This window comes from Camelus ferus, chromosome 23 (assembly GCF_009834535.1).
Source record: "Camelus ferus isolate YT-003-E chromosome 23, BCGSAC_Cfer_1.0, whole genome shotgun sequence".
NCBI classification, from domain to species: domain Eukaryota; kingdom Metazoa; phylum Chordata; class Mammalia; order Artiodactyla; family Camelidae; genus Camelus; species Camelus ferus.
In genome coordinates, this window is record NC_045718.1 from 18,251,138 (window position 1) to 18,270,379 (window position 19,242).

The window sequence follows — 19,242 nt, forward strand, 5'->3', positions numbered from 1 at the left end:
GTCTCATGTCTGGCTTTTAGGATGCAGTAAGCAAAAAGTAGGCATTCAATAAATCTTTATTGCATTGAACTAAGTTATTCTTGTTTGTCTTTCTTTTTTTTTTTCCTGAAACTAAAAACGGGGATCTGAAGGTGGCCGTCTTAGCACTCTGGCTGCTAGTTGAGTAACTTAATCCTGTGTATCTTGATTAATAAGTGAAATTACTGGGGCTTCCCTGAGATCTCTATTAAACACCTGTGTTTGTATGTGTTCAGTGTTCTGCTGAGTTCTCCTGTTTCCTGTAAGGTGGATACAAGCAGACTTTATTTTATTGTGCTTTGTAGCTGCTGCATTTTTTCCAGTTGAAGATTTGTGGCAACCCTGCACTGTCAGATGATAGCATTTTTGGGTACACATATTTTTAATTAAGGTACATATGTTGTTTTTTCAGACATAATGCTATTGTATGCTTAATAGACAGTACAATGCAAACAGAATGTTATATGCATGAGGTATCAAAAAATTTGCGTGACTCTCTTTATTGCGGTGATCGGGAACTGAGCTTGCAGTATCGCTGAAGTTTGCCCGTAACATCAAATAATCTGACCAACTCCCTACCTTTTATTTTCTTGAAAGCTTACCATAAAGCTTACAGTAATGAAGGAGTTTTTACTTCCAGATTTTTGGGTTTGACAGACAGATTCTAGACTGGCCCCCAGGATCCCTGCTTCCTAGTATTCACCCCTTTGTGTAATTCCCTCACCTCAAGTGTGGGTGAGAATTGCAAGTTCCTTTTAACCAAAAGAATACAGCAAAAGAGGTGGGCTATCCCCTTTTGTAATCATGAAGCACACAACGTGATTACATTACGTGGCATCAAGACTCAATTTTGATACCAGACGCTAAATAGTTGCCTCGCTGACTTGATGAGTAAGTAGCCATGGTGAGGGAGTCTATGTAGCAAGGAAGTTCTGGTGGCTTTTAGGAAATACAGCCAATAGCCAGCACAAAACAGCTGCCAGGAATGAAATGCTACCCAAACTATGTGAGCAGGAGAGCAGATAGTTCCTCAGCTGAGCCTTTGGATGAGAACTCAGCCCTGGCTGGCAACTTGTAAGACCCTAAGCATAGGACCCAGCGGGGTCATGCTCAGACTCCTGATCTGCAGAAACTGTCAGACAATAAATGTGTGTTATTTATAAGTTGTGGCCATGGGTTATCCAGCCATAGGTAACTACTACTCTGGTAATGGTCACCAAGTTGACTTATAAGGAGACAGTTCCATCAGCTGGCTTAGCAGAAATGGCAACTAGTGGAAGTGAGGGTGTCAGGATTGGTGTGCACTGTGCTAGTTTGTCATCACCAAAGTAGGTCTCATGAGATGAATGAGTTTGGAGTGGTCAATATAGAAGTGACAGTTCCCTTAACTTCCTCACGATTTCATCCATCCTTCCACACTGCCTCAGTTTCTCCACCTCTAACAGTAATCGAACCTGAGGTTTCCACTTGGACTAATAGAAACAAGGTGACAAATGATGCATGACAACATTTAATTAATACTCATAACTCGTTTAGAGACTGGGATAAAAACTGCTATATAAGTGAAAAGCGTTTTTGTTTTTGTTTTTCCAATTAATTTTTTCACAGAGCACACATCATTTCTCTAAGCCTGTCAGTTGTGTTAGCTTTCTTCTGAAATCTGCTGATTCAGGATTTCTTGGAAAACCAAACAAAAGGAGATACACAGAGATGTAAACACGTTTCCCATCCACCAAATAAATGGAGTTTAGGGCAAAGAGGTTATCTTTCTTAACCCTGTGCAGACTGCACAAGATGCCATCTCCCCCTGGCTGGGAGCGCCAGACCCTCATACGTGTGTGTGTACGAAAGAAAACTTGATCAATAATTCATTCTGAGATGCTTCTTCTTTCTTGGCACTCCCCTTGCACATCCTTTCAAGAACACTTTAGTCACTCTGGTATGTATATTTAATTGGTTCCAAGACAAGAGTTGTTCTCCTTGAAAGCAAGTGGCTTTCAAGAGTGAAGGTCGGAGGATGGGGAACAGAGTGGTCTCTATCTTCAGCTCTACTTAGATCCGCCAGAATGAAAGGATGGATGCTCCACACGGGTCTTCTCTGGGAGGGCTGTGGAGCTGTGACCTGGCTTGACAAAAAATACATTTGGAATCTGCTGTTCAAGTGGAAAAGGTTAAGTGGCTGCATAATGCCAGGCAAAAGGCTTTGTAATGGATATTCTAGGCAAGAACATACTTGCTCCTCTCCCATTTTTTGTCACCATCTCCCCAGTGGACCGGGAAGACTGTTTGAGTCAGTCCTCGCCTCCTTCCCGCATCCCCCTAGAATGTTTTGCAATAGGAGAGGAGAAAACTTAAAATTCAAGCTTTCCATAAATAGTTTTGTGGCTCCCATAGTTACCTGAGGACTTCAGGGTGGCATTTTATATCATGAGTAAAATTTTAATGATACACAGACGCAAGGAGGGAAAGAGTCTGGTAGATTTGGGGAAGAGATGTGGGGAGCGTGAGCAGCTGACACGTTCTCCACATTCTCACCTGCCTGAGGAATGCTTTCCAGTTGCAACTATCACCCACTTCCAGTCCAACCTCTGACTGCTTCCCATTCCAGGAGGCAAAGGGAACGCTGTGTTCTGACAGCTTCTACAACGGCAAACGCATTCAGAACCCCCATCGCTCACTTTCAGACTCAGAGTTTCAATTGAGACAAAACCAATATAACGGCGTCAAAAAGGCAGCTACCCTTCAGAAGCCTCAGGCAAATTTCTGCCTGTGACTCTGCTGGAGTTCTTGAGGATTCGGTCCCATCCTGAGCCCTCTGCGTGCCAAGGCTTTTGTAAGTTGGTGTGGGGGACAAGAGAGAAGGGGATGACGGAGGAAAGGGAGAAGGCCTCATGGTACGAGAATGTCCTGTCCAAATTGTAGTCTATCAATACAGTTGCTAAATTTTGTTATCAAAATGACACATCTCAGATGAGAAGGAACGGCCAGGTGCCATTAAGTCTCTCCCTCTCCACTTTGCAGATTGGAAACTGGGTGTCATTTCCCCATCTTTAAACTTTTCCCTCTATAATGTAAGAATTTGCACCATGAGAAGTTTTGCAAGTTTTCTCAGAGCAACGTCCAGGCGGGTATTTGTCGAACATGAGTCGCTTATTCCCAATTGTGGGAGGTGCTGTATAAAAGGGAAGCACGCAGTACAGTACACTCCCTGGAATCCAGTTCCCACCCCAGTGGAGCTGGAAGTGTTGGGGGTACACAAGACTCACACACAGGATGATATGAGACAGAATATTCTGAGTGGAGACTCGTAAGATGCTGCGTTTTCTCACTCTAGTCCTTGTAGAGGTTCCGTGAAGGAAAGGGTAGGAGATGCGTGCAGACGGGAGGGGTGGGAGGCGGGACAGTAAGGGTCCATCCACACTCACTCCCTGGGGCTGAGCTGCAGGCTTCCTGGGGAATTCTTTTTCTTGATTCTCCCTCCACACTTTGCTGCTTTCCTTCTCTGCTTCCAAACCCACTTGGACTCTTAGTTGCTAGTAATTTTAGGCAAGTCACTTCCAGGGCCAGTTTGGTCTACCTGCAAAAAAAACAAAAAAACAAAAAAAAACAGGATTAACTGATCTTCCAACGCCGATGGGCTGCAAGTCTCACAAAGCAGAACCAGGTCAAGAAAAGGATGAGTAATCTGAAAACTGCAGAAAGTAAATCTCTGAACACTGCTTGAGTCCCCTCCCCTCCTCTTGTTTCTGCCCTCTTCCTCCCTCTTCTCTCTTTCTCTCTCTTTCTCTCTCCAGGTGGTGAACACCAGTGACATAAAGCTTGGCTGGACTTTGAAATGCAGGAGAGGTGTGGTGAGTCTAGGATCACAGAAAACTCAAGATTAAGAATCACAGTGTCTCTGAGTTTGTCTCACTAACTAACTCTGTGACTCTGAGCAAATCACTTAATGATGCCTTTTGTTGTTTATAGAATCCAGACAGCCCAGCCCCCCCTTTATCATTCTTAATCAGCACCAGCTCCGTTTCCACCTAACTCTGGAATGCCGAGCCTTCCACCAGGTTCCCGGGTCCACAGCCTTGGAGGGAGCTGTGTCTGAGGAATGTCTGCGTTTTCCACCCACACCGGCTGACATCATCCTCTCCACACCTATTTTAGTCTGCATCTCTGGACGTTGATCCTCGGTACCATCTCGTAACTGGTTTGTTTTTCCAGACTGCTCTCTCTCAGGCTGACATGTTGAACAAAACTGAGGTTGGAGGGTAACAGAAGGAAATCATAACTGAGAATAGAAAATCTGAAAACAGGCTGCCAAGCAACTTGGCTTCTATTGTTTATAGCATGGGACGCTCTCTCTCTCTGTCTCTCTGTCTCTCTTTCTGTCTGTCCCTCTGTCTCTCTGTCTCTCTCTGTCTTCCATCATGTCACTGGGGTCAGACATTGACCTATTACGTGAGTGCCTTTGTCCATATTCTACATGGATGTCCAGGCCTCTCAGATTTCTCTGAGGTTTTAAGGAGAAACAAGAAATTGACTTCCCCATTCTCTCCCCGCCCCAAGAAACATAATAATAATTTCCAGAAATACAAATCGTGCAGTGAAGACAGAGCTTGACATTAGTTGCAGAAGAGATTAAGTTTTCCTTGTTCCAGGCATCTCCACTGGCTGCTTCTATATGTAGACAAAAGTTTAATCAAGTGTCCACTTCCTACTGAAAAGGAGACCTCAGCCCCCAAATATGAATAGATAATTATCTAATTTCTGCCTAATATGAATAATTTCTTACAGCATTGAAATATTAATTTCCTCTGCTTCTGGCCGTCAACAATTCAGAAATATTGGGGTCCTGTCACAGAACACCCCCTGAATTTGTGGCTGTATGTCCGCCTCCAAGGCTCTTTCCAGCTCTGATAGCCTGTAGCCTCCTGGTTTCTGTGAAGTTTTCCATCTGGAAGAGTCTCTCTCTTTCGGGTGAGGTCCTTTACCTCGGCCATGTAGGGAAGTGACAGAGGATGCTTTCTTGCGAGGCACTACTGGTCACCATGCACAGGATCGGCCTGAATGAGATGCAAATGTCTAGGGGCCGCTGGCGACCATCCGTTCCTTGTCATGGTGGTGAGGAGGTCATAGAGCAGTCTTGGGGGCTCTCTTCCCCATCACGTGCCTGCTCTCATTTTCTTTCCATCCTTACCTATTCTGGAAGCAGTCAATCTTAGCCTGTATGTGCAGCCCCAGCAGGGAGCCCATTTCCATCGAAGAGAGGGCTCCTTTAATAAATCCAGCTCATTTGTGCAGGAGTAGTGCAGCCATTGATTAGAGGACTGATTGGAGCTGTGACTTTCCTTAGGAAGAAAATTAAGAAAACAGATTAAAGGCAAATGATGGGCAGCTTTGTCTTCTTGGGAAAGGGTGTGGGGGGTGATTGTCCTTCTATTCTGTCTCACCTATGCTGACTCAGGTTTGAAATATTCTGCAGGATAAATTAACTACTTCAAGCCACTGTACCGCCATCCTACATGGCCGAGGATGGCAGAATCTCAGAGCTGAAATGGGCGTGGATGGTCACTTGGCTCAAGTCCTTTATTTTCTAGATTACAGCATCAAAGAGCAGGTGGAAAAAAGGAGGTGAGTGGCTTTTGATAAGACCTCCCAACCTGGGCCCACCCTCACTTCCTTCCTGAAATCTTCCCCTTGAATCCTTTGCTCCGCCATCTCTGTGGTCCTCACTCACCCACTCATTGGTTTATCCTCTCTTTTGACTCACATTATGAGAGGGTCTTTTATTTTTCAAAGCATTTTGCAGACACTTGGGAACCTCAAGAAGCCTCTGAAGTTGCTCTGCAGTTGTCATTGGTTTATACCAGATTTAACTATGAGGTAATGAGATAAATGAGCAGTAGATGTTAGATGTCTAGTCACGTTCCATCGGGAGCTTTTAGAGGGAAAGGGGCTGTGTGCGTTCGACACGGTGTTCCCTGAGTTTAACAGCATTTGGCACGTCTAGGTACTCAAAGGACATTTGTCAGCTGGCTGACTGAATGGATGAAATGTACAGATATGAGCTTGGCCATTTAAGGCTGTCTTATCAGACGCTCTACAACGATGGTGATGATACTTGCTCCCATTATAATGACTTTTAAGTTCCATTATAAGAACTGCCTTCCAATTTAATTTACTAATCACCCCACATCTTTTACATTAAAAAAAAAGACTTACAAAATTTGCATTTAGATTTTATGGCCTGGAGAACACTTTCACATCTACTATTAGCTTTTGATCTTCATAAAAATCCTATAAAGGAATTATCATTTCTGTTTTATAGATGAGGAAACTGAGAGCGAGAGAGGTTGTAGACTTGCCTAAAGTCACAGGGCTGGAAGGTATCTGAGCAGAGAACAATCCAGATCTTCTGACACAGAATCCTGAGCCCTTATCACTACACCACCCTGCCTCCCTCTCCCCAAAACTACCATCCCAAGCTTGTTTCTCAACTTTATTCTCCAGAGCTAGGGAAGACTTGCGGCTGTAACCAAAGATGCAATCAACTTACACTCAAAGAATGAAGAGTGGCTGCTGCCAGTGTTAAACTGAATTTGCTAGAGCCCTTGATCGCATTCTCTGGGATGAGTTCGTTCTGAAAAAGAGTCATTTGAATGACGGCGGCTCTATTGTTTTAAAGGTGTAACTTTCTAACCTCATGTATTATTTTTCATTGGTGTTAATATGTGAGAACGTGTGTGTGTGTGTGTGTGTGTGTGTGGTGTGCATGTATTGGTGTGTATGTCTCCTCTTTGGCGAGTTTGGGAACTCTCAGAACCAGAGAATGAGGACTTTGCTAATGTACCATATTTTTGACCTTGGCTTCCTATTAACCCATTTAATCCTCCCATCACTACAAATAAGGTAACTGAGGTTCAGGGAGGCTGTGGGAGAAGATCTCTCGACCCACTCTCAGTCCGTAGCCCTTTCCTTTGTGACGTACCTCGCATTTAACAATCCAGTCTTTATTCCTAGCGGAGCGTCAGTGGGAAAAAAAGAAGGAAGGAGGCCATGTTAAATGCAGCTCCCTGATCGTATTGGGTGTAGACAGTGCTCCCCAGCTTGGCCAGGATGCCTGAGTTCTGTTTGCCTTCTGCTAATGATGCTGGCCTGGCACAGAGCCTGTGTGCATGTGTGAGAGAGGAGTGAGAGGGAACAAGTTACCCTGATTCTGTTTATATTGGATAAAAGCTTTGATGCTTGAAAGTAATCTGTATCTCAGCTCTATTTACTTTGCAAATAAAGTAAGAGCCGTACTGCTTGTGCGTGAGAGAGATGGGAACTGGGGGGGGGGGGCGGGGAGGAGAGGGGATGGGGAAGCAGAGGGTGGAGCAGGGTTTTCATGTGGGCAGAAAGGTCCATGAGCCTTGGATTCTAGCCTTGCTTCTGTCGCTATTGATGTGTGACCTTGCACAGACCGCTTTCCCTCTCTGGGCTAGTTTCACTGTCTGTAAAATTTTGGATGAGAAGCAGGACTCCCAGACCGCCAGCCAGCTGGCAGAATTCAGCCTAAGGACTTTTTTTTTTTTAAGCAAGGTTTTTTTAAAAAATAATTTTAGGCATCTCTCATACTCCCCGATTCACAGGCTGCACCAAGCCTTGCTGGATGTATACGTAGATGCTACCTGACCATTTACACGAGCATTTGAGAGAGACGATTGGACTGGTTACTTTAGAAGGGCCTTGACATTATTTGATTCTATCCATATACTAACTTTGCTCATGATAGAGTCTTAAGGAACGTAAACGTGAGAAGCAGCGTAGAGTCTTGGCTGAGTGTTCCGGCTCCAGAGCCAGTCTGCCTGAGTTTGCATCCTGGCCTGCCTTTTACCAACACGTTACTAATCTGCTCTGTTGCCTCCGGTTTCCTCATCTGCATAATGGACCTACTCCCCTGAGGATGAAATAAATCAGTTTCTCTAAAGAGCTCACAAATACGGCCAGACACATCTTAAATGGCCAGTGGTAGTTAGCTGTCACTGGCTATTATTAGACCTTTTTATGAAATATTTACACAATCTTTTCTTGAGTAGCAAATAATCTTAAAATGTTTGGCTAAAACTTCCAGGATAAGACCGAGTGCCTGGTATGATGAAATGTGCGTGTTATAAAACACAAGGGCCAGACACAGAGGACCATTTTCGGAAAGGCTCTCTAAGCTAGTCATGTAAATAGAGACGAAACCAATTGGTTTCCGGAATTCTTTTTATCTACAAACTTTCATTTGCCAATGACTCATTCAGTCCCTGAGATGCTGGGAAGGGCTGAGCGTAGAGCACTCTGCCGGGCCTGCTGGCGGACTTCATGAGCCCCCTTTTCTCATTTCCATGGGGAGCCAGCATCCCCACTTCTCCTGGGCCTCGGGGGGTGGTTTGGTCTTCGTGGCTGGCCGGGCCCGGGGTGAGCACCCCTGAGAAGGCTGGTGTTACTTTCACTGAAGCAGCAGGTGGGGGAAGAATACTTACAGAGAAAACCCATCAAAAATAGCAAGGAGCTCCCCATCCATTTTTCATGTGGCGTGAAATAAAAGTAGATAAGATTAGGAAACGAAGGTGAAAATGATGTGCTTGGGCCCTCTCTGCATGTCACTGCGTTCCTCTCGGGGCTTCAGTAATAAGCATGTTTATTTAAGTACTTTGTTGATCATCAATTCTAAACTTCAGGCATATTTATAACCCTGTTAATACGGCCAGACAGGGTAATGTGTGCAGAATTAGATGACTTTCTATGAGCAACATTTCTGGGAACACTTGCTTCCAGCCCTCGTCCCCTCAAGGCCAAGACCGAGGCAACACTAGCCTTTTTTGAAAGCAGGAGAAGAGCAAGGGGGTGGGCGTGTGAGTCTGGCGTTCCTAGAAATTCTTCCTTTGACACCTTTGGTTCTTGAGCCGAGGGAGCTGACAGAGAGAGTGCTGGGCTCAATGACAGGCAAGTAATTAACCTCACAGAGAAGCACCACAGTCCTTAAGAAAAGGGAAAGAGAAAAGGGGAGGAAGAAAGGGAGGCGAGGACTCCCGGGTAGCTGAGTGCAGCTTTTAGCAGAGACGACCTGCCGCTGGCCCAGCTGCGGCCTTTGAAGGTGTTGCTTTCTCCGGACAGGCCCCTGGCCACCCGGCTGCTGCTCTTTTCCTGCTGTTAGGCGCTGATGAAGTGCCGGTAACAACGCCTTGCTCTCCAGGGCACTGTGTCTCCTGGTTTTTTGAAGGTTGGGAATCTAGTATTGCGTCTCCTTGATTAACTTTGCAGAGTGTCTCGTGTTTTGCAGTCTATAGGGGATCGATAGGTGTGCACATGCAGGTGGAGGCAGTCTTCGAGATCTGTGCTTGTGTTTCCACATAGAAGGACTTCTGTTTCCCACGAGGGTGCTATTGGCATCGTGGATAGAGCTGCTATCAGTCGTATGGCGCTGTCCTGCTCATCACATGGTGTTTAACATCCCTCACTCCTGCCCACTGGATGCTGGTCGTACCCTGCCATGTTTTTAAGTGCCCCCCCCCCCCCGGGAAATTTAGTAATGATTGAAAAGATTCAAAACCACAGATAGAATAGCACTTTTTCCACCCCTCCCTCACTCCTCCCCAAGGGAGGGGCAGTGAGTTCTTCCATTAGCGAATGTGAGTGAAGAAACCGAGCTCAGCCCTCTTGCTCGCTTGCGGGCCTGCCCACAGAGTGAGTCCATGCTTGTCTCCTCCCTCCTGAGCCGGAACCTTCACGAGAGGCCCCAGGGTGTCCCTCACAGCTTCTCACTGGGTTGATAAGCTGTGTAGTTTAGGGATAAAGTGTCAGCAGGCCATTTGGTTCCCCCATGGTCTTGTTTTTTCACAACTTATTAAAGATGAAGGTGATATCTTGCTCTCCATCTATCTGTCTTCAGAGTCCTGTTTCTTCCCAGCCTGAGAGGGGAAGCAGGGGATGTTACTTCTTGAGCACCTAGAAACTGAATAAATACACATCTGATGGTAGCCAGCATCGCTTTTCCCAATTTTCTGCCCGAGTCTTTTGTTCATTGCTTGGTTCACAGGAGAATGGCCAGGGGGACACCTGTTAATGGAAAAGGAGCAGCTTGCCATCCTCGTCCCAGCTGCTGTTGAGGAGGGAATCATTAAGAGAGATGTCAGGACAGCTTAGCGTTGGGTACAGGTGATTCCGGCTGGGCTTGGCCTCTATCCCACGCAGACTTGAGAGAACTCTGCTCCTCCCTGTGGACTCTCCCTGACTCCAAAAACAGGAGCAGCTGGGGTTTAGTTGAGTCGAAGACTCGTTTCCTAATTCTGAAGGTGAGCTCAAGAGTGGGCTCTTCAACCAACAGAAAAGATAGACCTACTGGAGTAAGGAAAGCCGACCTCCTCCTAGGTCCCCCGTGGGTGTCCCTGGCCAGGGTACAGCACAGATCACATCACCCCACTCAAGGGTGTACAGCTGGGAGAGGTATTAGGGGCTCCCTAAGCTACAGCTCCAGAAAAGCTTTGTCCAGTTGGGGGCAGGACAGTAACGCCACCAGAGGTGTTCTTTAGAAGCAGAGCCTGAGGTGGAGAAGCCTCGTTCAAACGATTTTTTTCTGACTTTATTGAGGTATAATTGAGATATAACGTTGTGTAAGTTTAAGGTGTACAAAGCGTTGATTAGATACGCGTAGTCATTGCAATATAATTACCACTGTGGTGTTAGCTCACACCTCCACCGCATCACATAATTATCATTTCTTCTTTGTGGTGAGAACATTTAATATCTACTCTCTTAGCAACTTCAAGTATATAGTACAGTATTGTTATGTATAATCACGGTGCCGTGCACTAGATTCCTGGAACTCATTCATCTTCTAACTGGAAGTTTGTACCCTTTGATCAATATTGTCCCTTTTTACCACCCCCCCCCCCCCGCCAGGTGTTGGTAGCCACCATTCTACTCTCAGTTTCTACAAGTTCAGCTTTTTAAGTTTCCACCTGTAGAAGAACATACAGTGTTGGTCTTTGTCTGGCTCATTTCACCAAACATAATACCTTCAAGGTCCATCCATGTTCTTGCAAAAGGCAGGATGTCCTCCTTTCTCATGGCTAAATAACATTCCATTGTATGTATACACCCCATCTTTGGGAGAGTCCTCTTGAGGGAAGGAGAGTGAAGGAAGCAGGATGGGAAAGGGAAAGGGTAAGCAAGAACATGTCCTCTGGATGTTCGCTTTGGTTCTAATCACAGGGACGTTTGGAAGCACAAATGGCATACAAACATGACCGTCCTGTGGCCAGACTCTAGGCTTTTGTACCTCTGGAGGTGGTAGGAGATGATCGTCTCAGAAGTAGCAATGCTCTGGCTTAACCAAAGGCAATTCTGGGGAGAAGAGAGCTGTGAGTTGATATCCAGTCAAGGCCCAACATCCAGGATGGCTGCACCTGCAGGTCAGAGAATCTGGGTGGAAACAAATAATATCTACTGTGTGAAGGTCACAGCTATGGCTCAAATCAGAGTGTGTCTTTACATCAGGCAGCCCCAGGAAGGGGACCACAGGTTCCCTTTGGTGGGGCTGTAAACTAGGTATGTTTCTTATCAAGGGCAGCCAGGAATTCACACCTGGGCCACATATGCACACGTAACCCATCAAAGCTTTCAAATGGTATCTCTAAAAACCCCTCTCATACTTGTCATTCAGACATAGTGCTAGTACCTAAACTCAAATTATGGCACTTATGGGTACATTTGACTGTCTTGTTTATACCTAAATCTCACAGGTTTTATCCAAGAGAGAGATGGCTGATGACTCCCAGGAGAAGAATCTTAAAAGCTAGTTTGGAGGCTACAGACCTCACACGGCAGAGCCTCCCTAGAATGCTCACTAATTTGATCAGACCCATCTTTTGCATTTACCTAACCAACGTAGATGCCAGTCTTAAACTGTGTGGGAAACCCATTTAATTATTCTGCTGTGCTAGACCATGGTAATTCATAGATCTCCTCTGTACATGGAACCCAGTCAGATTCAGCGAGGGAGCCAGGTCTTCTCTGACCAATAGTACCTCTTCTAAGGATCAAATTGCAATGATGTCTTTCCCCCATTCTCTTTTATTTGTTTTAAGAGATACGTTAATGGTAATGGTATTTTGGGGACCAGATTGAATACAAATTTGAAGTTCACTTTCCATTTTTCCAAACAGTGTACTCACTGCCCCCCTTGGCTGCCTTCTCTCTGTCAGTGAATCAGGGCTCCCCGAGCTCTTTTGCCGTTTCCATTCCCCCTCCACTTGCAGTAGCTATGTTGTCCTCCCATCCATTAGCTGCCTGATACAAGGTTTCCACTTATCCTGTCAGAGCTAGTCTATCTTCTGTCCCATCCCCTTAGGCTCCTACTTTCTGCTAAAGTGATGATAAGCGGCCATGTATCTGCATTTGTACCAGATCTTTACCCCATGCTCAGGGCTCTTGCCTTGGTTCACATTAGTGATATGTGGCTGTGGAAAAGAGATATGCAAATATAGGTGCTTTGCCAATGTAAATTGAATGAACATACATATAAACATAAATTTACATTGCTCAAGGAAGGAAGGAGGGAAAGGAAATGATTTGTTGTGGAGGGTGGGAGAGGAAACTAGAACCCAATGTCAGGATGGAGGTGAGTGATGGGAGAACGTTCATAAGAACAGGGAAGAACAGAAGACTGAGAAACGATGTAAGAAGGCTTACTGGGCAAGCCAGAAAGGCTTGGGGGGTGAATACCGTATGGATAAAGGAGGAAGCATGACTTTGGAATAAAATAAAATGGGTCTGACATTTTCAGGTTCCTACAAAGTAGCTGTGTGATCTTGGGCACAGTATTTAACTTCTCTGAGGCTCTGTGTTATCTCATTTATGAAAGAGATACTAGTAATCTCTTCATGGGTTATTAGGCAATTGGATGAGATGACCTATGTGAAACATTTAGAAGAATGACTGGCATACAGGAGGGACTAACTAAATGCTGTTTTTCTCCTCTCCCTCCTAGAATTAAATTCAAGAGTCACCATGACTTTGGTTAAAAAAAAAAACAAAAAAGAATTATGGATCTAGTTAAAGAAATGCTGGATGTGAGAACCACAGAGAAGACTTATCAATCCATAGTATCTGAGTGTTGAGGAAAAACTAACTTCTACCTGAAATTGGGGTTGTTTTGGGAAATTGCCATTAAGGTGTTGCTCCTTAAGAGAAGAGCTTAGGTGGATTAGGAGAGAAGCAGAATGGAGCTAAGTTCAGACAAGAGTTAACTGGCAGAGCTGGTGCCTGCAACTGAGACAGGCAGTGATACCCAGAGATGAGGTGCATAAGTGTTGGAATTAGACCAAGTTTGTTTCATATCTCCTCTTGACAGTTAGCTGACTGCAGACCAGCTATTTAATCTATGTCTCAGTTTGCTCATCTGCAAAATGGGGACAACTGAAGACTCTGTCCTGTAGGACTGTTGTGAAGGATAAATGAGATGATATACATCATACTCATTCTGTATTGCCTGGCACATTCCAAATGATAAAACATCAGCTATGGTTATTATCTGCAGTATACTTGTGCGTTGATGAACCCTGCGTAACTCTTCCCTTGGCTGCAAGATCAGCCCATAGGATGATTTATTCATTGAAACCTGCTGGGTGAGTGTGGGGCTTCCTGAAGAATCGTCAAAGAGAAGAAGTTCTAGACTTGAGGATCTGGAGTGGGAGCAAGGAGAAATCAGAAAACATAGGTGGGAGAAATATAGACAAGTAATGAATTCTGCTTTGGATGGCTAGTGTCTATCTATTCATCTACTTATGTATTAATTCAATAAAGATGGTTCCATACAGATTTGTGCAAAGTGCTGGAAATGCAGCAAATAAGAGAGTTGTGATCCTGTGAGAAAAAGAAAAAGTAAAATTTTGATCAGGGCCATAAGGGGCATGAAGGAAAAATCAGAGTGATAGAAGACTAATAGATGAGGAAAATCTTTCTTTGAAAGAGACATAAACAGAGACCTGAAGGATAAGTAGGAGTTAGCCAGGCAAAGTTTAGGGGAAGAGGAAACATCATATGCAAAGGCACTGAAGCAGGAAAGAATCTGGTGTATTGGAGGGACAAAATTAGGACCACCTTGTCTGGAGCAGAGTTAAAGAAGAAGGCAGATGTATGAAAATACAGCAGGTAGATCCTATCACATCCTGCAGACAACATTAAAGATTTTCAATTTATTTCTAAGAACCACAAGAAGCTAATGAAAGGCCGACAGGAGAAGAAAATACTCTCTGTTTAGTTTTATTTACGTGGCAAGATTTGCTTCGGTCGATATGTTGACTGTTGTCCCAGAAGGTCCAGCCAGCTAAGCTGTCGTAGAGGGGATAGGGGGTCAAGGTCTTCACCATTGGTTCCCACTGACACCAGGCCCTGGACATCATGGGCAATGTGGCCAATATTACCATTGGTGGGAGATTCCTATCCTCGGAATTAGATGTGGATAGTCCTTTGTAACAGGTGGCAGGGTTCAGACATGCATCTGGGAGCAGATGCAACTTGATCTGAGCTGGGATGTCCTTATTTCTCTATACAAAAAGCTCTAAAATGATCCTGGGGAATATTTCAAAACCATACAGAAAATACACCAACAGGGTAGCCAGCAATTGATAAAAAGCTTCCTCTATATCCATAATTTGATTCTGAATGACCACCCTGTGGTAAGAGGCATGCGATTATTCAATAACAGATTTAAAGAGTGATCAGACATCATCTGTTTAAGCATTTCTTTTGACAGGTAGTAACAACAGTGCCAGTTTTTCTGAGCACCTGTCGTACCCCAGGCATGGTGGGAACTGCTTCACATACATCATTTTATTTAATGTTCACAGCAATCTTGCAAATAAGTCGTTATTAAGCCCTTTCATAGATGAGAAAACTAATGACCAAGTCAATGAAATAACTTAAGAATAAATGGCTCATACATGGTAGAGCTGGGCTTAAACTCAGGCTTACTTCGTCCTTTGGGTCTTCCTACTTCCCTGCTTCCCAGATGAAAAACAGAAGACCAAGAGGTTAAGGCACCTAGAGGAAATTGGGACTTGAACCTAGGCCACATTAAAAGAAATCAAAAGAAACAGATAAAATTAATTTTTATTGCATATTTTGTTTGACCCAATATTTCTAAAAAAAAAAATCACTTCAATGTGGAATCAATATAAAAATGGTCAACATGATATTCCACATTCATTTTTCACACTTACTCTTCAAACCCAGTGTCTATTTGTACACTTACAACACACAACACAAAGGCCTGGTCACCTTTCAAATGCTTGGCACTTGGTAGGCCCTTTGTGAATTCCCTAGTTCTTAACCTCCAATCACAAAATACGGAGGATACCTACTCAGAAATCTTTTAATTATCCATATTAAATTCAGGAAACTTAACGTGAACGACTTTACAAATTTGTTTCCATTTTGCTTTGCTATACATTCTATAGTCAGGGAGAAGCATATTTTCCTGAATGGCGGGCTGAATCCAGTCTAGGGAAGCAGACAGAGTGGCATGTTGCTTCCTCATAGACATCAAGAGTTGGTGGCACATCCATCAGTGAGGACAGATGAGCACTCAGCTCTACGTGCACCAAGAGAAGAGGTCGTTGGTTTTATGGATCTTATTGTCGGAACAATTGGAAAGAGGCAGCTCATTCATTTGGGAGGGAGACCTGGTTCCAAGTGGAAGATAGAATGAATAGATAATGTCACCTTTATTAGATGGTTAGCTTTTTAAAAAAAGCTTTCAAAATTATAGCATAAAATCAAAATGAGAGTTGGCTTAGACTGGAAACTGAGCTTGAAAATGTTCCTTTGGTCTTTCTGTCCCAAGTTTTCCAGGCAGCTCTGCTCATCACCCTTTACTCCCTTGTTCTTCTTCAATTTCCCTCCTTTTGGATCCACCTCCACATTATTTGCGAGCCGATTTTATGATGGAGCAGAAATGCCAATCAGTTGTTTGGCCATCAGTAGGCAAGCATCCCCAGTCACATTAGCCTGCTGGGCTGACTTCCAGAGCATCATCCACCGCACATGAATTATTACTGAAACATTACTGCTGTCAGCACATTCTGCTCTATACAACTTCCTGTTATTATTTTTTTGGCGGACAACACTGAAATTTTAAACAGTTCAATGTTGCTTAACTCATGTGAATTTGATGGCTCTAGAAACAACTTTTTTGCCTCTTCAATGAGAATCCACCCATGCCTGTGGTAGGGCTTAGATGCAGATAGGGAGTGAGATTAGTCCAAATGGAGACCCAGAGGCAGCTCTGATTTGTTTTTGCCTTTCTAATTTCATCCAGTCCCCACCATCACTTCTCTTTTCCTTTATTGTCAATGGCAAAATGAGGTTTCTGGTCTCCCAATGTTTGGGTAACGGAGTCGAGGTGGAGGGAGCTGGGGATAAATCAGTTTGGTATCAGCAGGGTCACGGAGGATTGCTTAGGTCTTCTCTCACCAAAGAACTCGTGTGCTTGAGCGCTGAGTGCAGCTGGGCCGTCTCTGTGATTCATTTGGACTCTACACTATGATGGGGGTAATAGATCTAGCTTGGAGACTCACGAACAGAATGAGATGGTCTTCGTCTCTTTTAAAGCTCTGTTGCAAATGGGTTGTGTATCATTCTGGAGTGTGTGTGTGTGTGTGTGTGTGTGTGTGTGTGTGTGTTGAGTGGAGACTGGAGAGTTTGGGGAGCATAGGGTCAGAGTTGCTAATACTGGGCAAGATATGTCTGTCGAATCAAGTGGGTCAACCGAAGTCCAGTTACACCTGCCAAAATAGAGCAGGGCCCACTGATGGCCAGACCCAGTTAGATGGGAAAGAACTAAGGCTCAAAAGGTACAGGGAAAGAGAAAAATTCAAATCCCAGGCAAATGAGAAGCGAGCGAATAGGTGCTAAAGCTCAGAGATGGGATTGGGGAGCAAAAGCAGGGACATGGGTGTGCGGTGCCAGGAATGAGGACTTTGGTTGCTGAATCAATCCTCGGTCTTGATACCAGGCTTCATACCTCCCTGTGTGGGCGGGAACCAGGGCTGAATGGTCCAGGACGTGCAGGGAGACGCAAGAGAGTTAACAGCCCAGGGTAAACTGCGGAGGTGCAAAGAAAGATGACTCTGCCTTCTGCTACCACCGCCCAGAAGGCTGAGTATTTTAACATTAGACACAACTCTGGGAACCGTGGCCCTGGCCCCTGATCTCTTGCTGGAATCCCATAAATGTAGTCCTTTTTTCCACAAATATGCTTAGCAAATGTTTGTGTTACAGAAACATTTTCTAATCGGGTCCTGTGACCTCACTGTATACAGCTTATCTAGGCGTCTCCGCCCCTGTTCCTGTTCCTCCCTTCCTTAGACAGGCTCGTCTAGCGAAGGGTCCCACTTTGGAGCACAGGCCACTCCAGTCCTGAGGCAGATTCAGGAATGTAGGCAGGACATGTGCAGATAAACTTGGCCTTGCTTTGAGTTAAGGGAAGAAATAATCCACTTTACGAGGCCTTGTATCAAGTAGTTTAGCTACACAGGATCCTGGGTTTTCCATGAGTTCTCTCTTTCCCCTAGGTGCACCTTGGATCCCAGGACCTAGGAGTAACTCCTGGGGGCTTAAGTAAGCCCTCAAATTATGGGGCTTCTCACCCCGTTCCAGTGTAGCTAGACTTGGTCCACAGGGCAGGCTCCTAAGGTCTTTGGACTTCTCTGAAACCAACCTCATTCTTACCAGTCACCTCTGGGGCTGCCGTCAAAGGAAAGGCCTTCTTGACCCTGACCTGAACTTTTCCTCTGGCAGTTTTCACTGGGGGTGTAGGGGAAGGAGCATGGGAGCGGGTTCTGTTCTCTAGACCGGCCCCTCCTTTAACTCTGAAGTCCTAGGCAAACCATTGCTTCTCATCACCTTTGATGATTGCCCAGATGTCAACTATGGTTATTTGTGTTTTCTATTCAAAAGCATCATAACAATCTGTGCCAGTTTATCCTGGTCATCCTTGGATCTTTGCTTAGTTCCCTGGAAAACAGGGCTTGGGGCAAATCTATAGCAAATGCTTTATTGAGTGTTTGAGCAGAAGTCTCAGGGAAGCAAGATGGAGGTGAGAAGGAAATGAGACAGGGCAGGAAGGAAATCAAATACAAGTCTGGCCCCGATTTCACCATGAAACACAGCCACACATGCCAGCCCAGATCCTAGAAATTAAGAGTGCATTTGCCTAAAAGAATTTACATTTATAAATGCTTACATAAAGCAAAACCCAATCCTTTATATGTATTAACTCATCTGCTCGTCACAGTAGTGCTTTTAACAGCTCTGTTTCATGGCAGAGGAAATGGATGTACAGAGACGCTTGAAGGTAGTTGAGACAATATTTGAACCCAAGGAGTTTGGCTGAAAATCCTATATACCCAACCACGCCCTCATACTGACTTTTGGTACAATGGAGTGTTTTTGTACATTAAATATTCCTTGGTATTTATCAAAGTTGGCAGTAGTTGGTAGGGATTCAGGATTCCTACCAAATCTACCGGAGGTCTGCATCATCGATTTTACAAAATTAACATGCTTAAGGATTAAGTCCCACAAGGAGGGTAGGTCTGAATTTTGGCTTAGGCATGTACAGGTTAGAAATGCCCTGCTGGTGATTGCTCATCAGCCAGGAGGATTAAGAACCATGTTTATATCTTTCCACCTGGATCTAAGCTTGGAAGTAAAGTAGGAGAGATACCCCAATCTTCTCTGTAATGGTCTAGAGGAGTTTCTTCCTAGCTCTTTGAGCTAAACTCTACAGCCTCTTTCTTAATATCTTGTTTGGCAGCAACTGTTCAGTTGTGCTGGTAGTGAGTGTGAATGTATGTGTGTGTGTGTGTGTGTGTGTGTGAGTGAGTGTGTGTATGTCTTTCCGGCCTCCCTGTGTTTTCCTTACTGAAGTTCTGTTTGGATATAGATATGTCCTGGAATGTGTCAGGGACCATAAATAAGATATGTTGGATTTGACAGAGTACACAGAGTACCACAAAACATTTCTGTTCACATCGGGTCCTATTAGTCTCCTTAGAAATACATATGTGTGTTAATCCACACAAACTCTCCAGCATCACTGGTGTGTGAAGTTATTTGACAATGTTTCTGATATTTAACAAATGTTACTTAGATCCAGCCCTGTTCTCTAGGAACGTAGTACAAAGAATGTTTTAAAAGGCG

The 19,242-nt window shown here is 44.6% G+C and overlaps 1 long non-coding RNA gene across 8 annotated transcripts in view; it reads left to right on the forward strand.

The window, feature by feature from the left end:
- Positions 1 to 19,242, forward strand: part of LOC116659428 — a 62,991-nt gene that overhangs the window by 12,291 nt on the left and 31,458 nt on the right. The window contains exons 1-6 of one of the 8 annotated variants that reach the window (XR_004314820.1): positions 3,232 to 3,325; positions 3,813 to 3,869; positions 3,995 to 4,199; positions 5,492 to 5,640; positions 5,809 to 5,892; positions 6,520 to 7,273. This is a non-coding gene — a long non-coding RNA (uncharacterized LOC116659428). Of the gene's footprint in view, positions 1 to 3,231; positions 3,381 to 3,812; positions 3,870 to 3,987; positions 4,217 to 5,491; positions 5,641 to 5,808; positions 5,893 to 6,519; positions 7,274 to 19,242 lie in introns of those variants that run through there. The other 7 variants (XR_004314819.1, XR_004314822.1, XR_004314817.1 and 4 more) reach the window with 7 other exon arrangements.